At 46.5% G+C, this 5,834-nt stretch overlaps 1 pseudogene; it reads left to right on the top strand.

The window, feature by feature from the left end:
- Positions 1–4,796: 4,796 nt before the first annotated feature.
- On the top strand, positions 4,797–5,336 carry LOC110311076 (annotated as a pseudogene).
- Positions 5,337–5,834: the final 498 nt, after the last annotated feature.

Raw genomic sequence — 5,834 nt, 5'->3', positions numbered from 1 at the left:
ATCAGTCCTTCATGGGGACGAGAATGTCTGGTCGTGTGTGTGGATTCTGGAAGGCTCCAGATAAGAAGACAGGTAGGTGCTCCCAGTCCAGTACTAGATCGGTGAGACAAAGCACTCCCTGGTTCTTAAACTTTTCCCCAATTCCAGTACAAAGCATCCGGAGGCCTCCTTCCCTCCCTCTCCTCGCTGGACTGCAGAGGACAGCACCTCAACACTAGCAAATACCCGAGCCTCATTACTGCAGAGTGAGATCAGTTAGGATGACTGTGGGGTGTCTAGGATGTCCAGAAGCCAAGAGTCCCAGCAAGGCAGACTCTCTGGGTCATAGCTGTTCTTTGAGCTACCTGCTGTGGCACCACCATCTCTCTTCATGGGCCAAACACACTCCCCTTTGCCCTCCTGTACAGGATCTTGCCCTGAGTTTTCAAGACAGGATTTCTCCACCCTCTTCATCCATTATCCAGATACCTTCAGGAGACACAGACCCCTGTCTGGGTGAGGGGTACCCATATAAATGGGTGGCCAGTGGCTTCTCAGTCTCACTCACCTGTGAGGTCCTCCAGTAGGAAGAGGCAGAAGGACACTGGGGCCAGGATGAACCAGATCCAAATTTTCCACAGTTGGAAGAACTAGAGCCACAATGGAGACAGCTTGACCAGGCCAAGCTCTGTGTGGCTCAGCCTGTGGGTGAAGTACCAGACTCAAGGCCAGAACAGCACCACTGCAGGATAAATGTCTCTGATACTTGTTTGTTGAAATCTTCCCTACCACAATAATGGAGATTCAGAAGATATTGGCAGAGGTGATTGGCTCATGGGGATGAAGTCCGGAGGGTAGGATGTTAACCTTGGGTCTCCATATGCACTTGCATGCACATATACAAATTATGGAGGCCAGAGGGGTCCTGTCCATTTCTCCCACCTGGGAGGACACAGCACCGTCTAGGAAGAAGCTGGGATCTGCTGTCAGGTGTAACAGGATCCTGCGCCCAAGCTTGGATGCCCTTGTGTGACCCTAGTCACCTGAGCCCTTAAAGAAAGCTCTTGAGTTCCCTGAGCCTGGCTTTGCTCATCTCTAAAACAGGGCATTCGGAGTAGACATCTGTCTCACTCTGTATGAGTCTGTCCTGAACTTTTTAACCTCTGACTTGTTCAATCCTCATGGTAACCCAGTGCCCTTGGTAGTGTTACCTTTTATATAGGTGAGGAAACTGAGTCACAGAAGCAACTTGATCGAAATGGAAAAGCCACTATGGAACAGAGTAAGACTTCAGACCCAGGCATAATGGCCCAGGTTCCTTCAAGCTAGACTATGTTGTTGGCCTGGGAGCACTTGCCTCAGAGGACACAGCACTGGGCCCCTGCCACTTAGCACCAGGTGTGGTGGTGCATACCTTTATTCTTGGGAAGCAGAGACAGGGCGATCTCTCTGAGTTGGAGACCAGCCTGACATACATGGTGAATTCTAGGTACATACTGAGACCCTGTCTGGGGGGAAAAAAGTCACCCAGCTGATCCTCTCCATAGCCAGTCAGGAGTACAACTGTCCCCTTGATGCTCCCAACACCAGTCAAAAGGCAGAACTCATCTTCTGTTTCCCCATCTTTCCCGTCAACTAGGTTAGATCCTCCGTTCTGGAAATGACTACTATTCTTTATACACAGTCTGTCTAGCTTACACCAGCTTCATCCTCACAGATAATCCTCCACTCTCCGCCTCCTGAGTGCTAGGACCACAGGCATGAGCTCCATGCCTGGCTTGTACTGATCTCTCTAGTTTGTCCATTTCCAAAACGTCTTACGACTAGGATCATACAAATGGTAGTCTTGGGGCCGGAGCATAGCTCAGTGATTGAGAGGACTGGAGCTCAGATCTCCAGAGTTCCCAAAACAAGCCAGGAAGGTAGTTCTTGCCTAGGAAGGTAGAAACAGAATCTGTACTGGCTGGTTTTGTGTCAACTTGACACAGGCTGGAGTTATCCCAGAGAAAGGAGTTCTAGGTGAGGAAATGCCTCCATGAGATCTAGCTGTGGGGCATTTTCTCAGTGATCAAGGGTAGGAGGGCCCATTGTGGAAGGTGCCATCCCTGGGCTGGTAGCCTTGGGTTCTATAAGCAAGCTGAGCAAGCCAGGGGAAGCAAGCCAGTAAGTAACATCCCTCCATGGCCTCTGCATCAGCTCCTGCTTCCTGACCTGCTTGAGTTCCAGTCCTTACTTCCTTTGGTGATGAACAGCAATCTGGAAGTGTTGGCTGAATAAACCCTTTCCTCCCCAACTTGCTTCTTGGTCACGATGTTTATGCAGGAATAGAAACCCTGACTAAGAATCCTGAGAGCAAGATAGAAATGAGCTCGATAGACTAGCTGTATCAAAAAGCCTATGGGTTTGGGGCTGGAGATGGTTCAGCACTGACTGCTCTTCCAGAGGACCTGGGTTCAATTCCCAGCATCCATATAGCAGCTCAAAACTAACTCCAAGATCTGCCACCCTCACACATGCAGGCAAAACACCAATCCAGAAGGGAAAAAAAGAAAGCCCTGGGTTTGATTTCTGCCCCAAATAATAAGGTGAAGGGCAGTTGAAGATTCCCAGTATTAACTTTGGGTCTCCACATGAACTTGCATATACATGCATACCCACCTGCGTGTGTGCATGCACACACATGTATACCACATCTACATTAAAAGAGAAAATTGGTCTTCTTTCCACATGATTCTTTTGAGATTCATTCTTGGAGGGTTTTTTTTTTTTAAAGATTAATGTATATGAGTACACTATAGCTGTGCAGATGATTATGAGCCATCATGTTGATGCTGGGAATTGAACTCAGGACCTCTACTTGCTCCAGCCCCGCTCTCTCTGGTCTAAAGATTTATTTATTATATGTAGCTGTCTTTAGACATACCAGAAGAGGGCGTCAGATCTCACTACAGGATGGTTGTGAGCCACCATGTTGATGGGATTTGAACTCAGGACCTTTGGAAGGGCAGTCAGTGCTCTTACCCACTGAGCCATCTCACCAGCCCTCATTCTTGGAGTTTTATGTGCTAGTGTTTTGTTCCTTATGGGTAGTTTCCATTGAAAAGTGCACTGGGATTCATTTATCCAATAACAAAATATTCTAGTATTTGAGGATAATAAATACATCTGCTATATAGGCTCATTAGTACAAAAATTTGGGAGCCTTAGAAGATGGTTCTGTGGATAAAGCATTTGCTATGCAGGCATGAAGACCTGAGTTCAGATCCCTGGTACTTACATGAATGCTGGATGGGCATCGCAGCCTGCCTGTAGCCTCAGTACTCAGAAGATGAGGACAGCAGATCCCTGGAACAAGCTGGCTAGCTAGAGTAGCCATATTGGTGGGCTCTGGGCTCAAGTGACAGGCCCTGCCTAAGGGGATAAGGTGGAGAGTTGTGATAGCTTAAGCTACCATGTGTTCAGGATTTTGTATCAATGCTTCTGCCAATTTTTACCTCAAATTACAAATATTATAGTAATGAAACTATTCTATATTTCATTAAGAGGTAATGGTGTTAACATCTACCATTTTTTACAATCCAGCGACCTATCACTAAATTTACTTTTTTTTTTTTTTTTTTTTAAAGAAACGGGGTTTCTCTGTGTAGTCCTGGCTGTCCTGGAACTCACCCTGTAGACCAGGCTGTCCTCAAACTCAGAGATCTGCCTGCCTCTACCTCCCAAGTGGTGGGATTAAAGGCACGCACCACCACTGCCTGGAAAATCACTAATTTTTTTAGTGTCTTAAGTGTGCAGAGCCTGAGAGTCCAGAGGATGACAGAATGAGATGAGGCTGCTGCTGATTCAGTGGGCTTACACCAGATGTAAGCTAATGTGTTCTCTTTCAATGCCAGTCACTGGTGGTGGCTTCCAGAGGCAAGGCACAGAGACTGTTCCCGTCCTCGCTTGGATCCAGTCTGTGACTGTCTAGGCACATTTAGCTTTCCTTCTGATGGCAGCTGGACAAAGTCTAGCCCTGGCTTATAAATACACATTCTCTGCTACTGCCCCAAGTCCTCCAAGACTGAATCACTGGACAGACTGAGTGAGTCTTACATTTCTGGAAGGCCTTTGGAGGACTTTGTTGGAAATTGCTCTCCAGCACTAAACCTTTGTATGTGTTGCCAAACTCTGTTTTTGGGTGTGACACAGAACCATTGCTTGTCTAAGTCACTTGTGAAGGGGAAAGGGGACTCAGCAATCCCATGAGGTTGTGCACAACCAACCCCATGTGTGGCCAACAGAGTAGCCTATCAGACACCTCTGACTTTTCCAGGCCCATTAAGCCCTGTCCCTTCCAGAGGCTAGAGTAGCTAGTGATTACTGGGGGTGGGAGCTTTTCTTCAGTGCTACCCATAATTGCTCATTCATCCCACTCCCACTCCCCCCAAAAACCACCAGTGCCTGGAAAAATGACCCTAATTAAAGTCATTGGTTTGGTCGACTAGATTTGAGTGGAACTGTGGTTGTGTCTAGTTGTCACAGTTGTCAGTGGTGCCCTACCTACGGTAAAGAGAGAATAAAATGTGTTTCTAGAAAAGTCAACAAGGAGACTGGAGAGATGGCTCAGCGGTTAAGAGCACTGACTGCTCTTCTGAAGATCCTGAGTTGAAATCCCAGCAACCACATGGTGGTTCACAACCATCCACAATGAGATCTGGTGCCCTATTCTGGAGTGTCTGAAGACAGCTACAGTGTACTTACATATAATAAATAAATCTTTTAAAAAAATAAAAATAAAAAGCCAGGTGTGGGGCTTCTACTTCTGGGTAAAAGCCATGGCAGTGGCAAATTCAAGTCCAGTCAATCCAGTGGTCTTCTTCGATGACAGCATTGGCGGCCAGGAAGTTGGTCGCGTGAAGATGGAGCTCTTTGCAGACGTGGTGCCTAAGACGGCAGAGAACTTTAGGCAGTTCTGAACCGGAGAGTTCAGAAAAGATGGCGTTCCGATAGGATACAAAGGAAGCACCTTCCACAGGGTCAGAAAGGATTTCATGATTCAGGGTGGAGATTTTGTTAATGACGATGGCACTGGAGTCGCTAGTATTTACCGGAGTCCATTTGCGGATGAAAATTTTAAACTTAGACACTCTGTTCCAGGCCTGCTCATGGCAAACAGTGGTCCCAGTACTTTATCATTTGTTCTAAGTGTGATTGGCTAGATGGAAAGCATGTAGTGTTTGGAAAAATCATTGACAGACTTCTAGTGATGAGGAAGATCGAGAATGTTCCCACAGACCCCAACAATAAGCCCAAACTGCCAGTGGTGTTTTCACAGTGTGGGGAAATGTAATCTAGACAAGACGGAACCAGGTCCTCTGCTGTTTTGGTGTGACATTCTCCCTCGAGTCTGACAAGCTGGACTGGCCTCTGTGTTTGCTTCCAGTATACGATCCAGTATACAGTATACGATCCAGGACCTGGAAGTATCACAGATGAGAACCAATAATCCTGTTTAAATTTTGGACTGTAAATAAAGGAATTTTTTTTAATGCAAAAAAAAAAAAAAGGCCAGGCGTTGTAGCGCACACCTTTAATCCCAGCACTCAGGAGGCAGAGGCAGGCGAATTTCTGAGTTCCAGGACAGCCTGGTCTACAAAGTGAGTTCCAGGACAGCCAGGGCTACACAGAGAAACCCTGTCTTGGGAAGAAAGAAAAAGAAAGAAAGAAAGAAAGAAAGAAAGAAAGAAAGAAAGAAAGAAGGAAAGAGAAAAGAAAGAAAGGAAAGGAAAGGAAAGGAAAGGAAAGGAAAGGAAAGGAAAGGAAAGGAAAGGAAAGGAAAGGAAAGGAAAGGAAAGGAAAGAAAAAAGAAAAGT

Source organism: Mus caroli, chromosome 15, assembly GCF_900094665.2.
Source record: "Mus caroli chromosome 15, CAROLI_EIJ_v1.1, whole genome shotgun sequence".
Lineage (NCBI taxonomy): Eukaryota > Metazoa > Chordata > Mammalia > Rodentia > Muridae > Mus > Mus caroli.
Note: the sequence above shows the minus strand (reverse complement) of the source record. Positions and strands in the feature narration are given on the sequence as shown.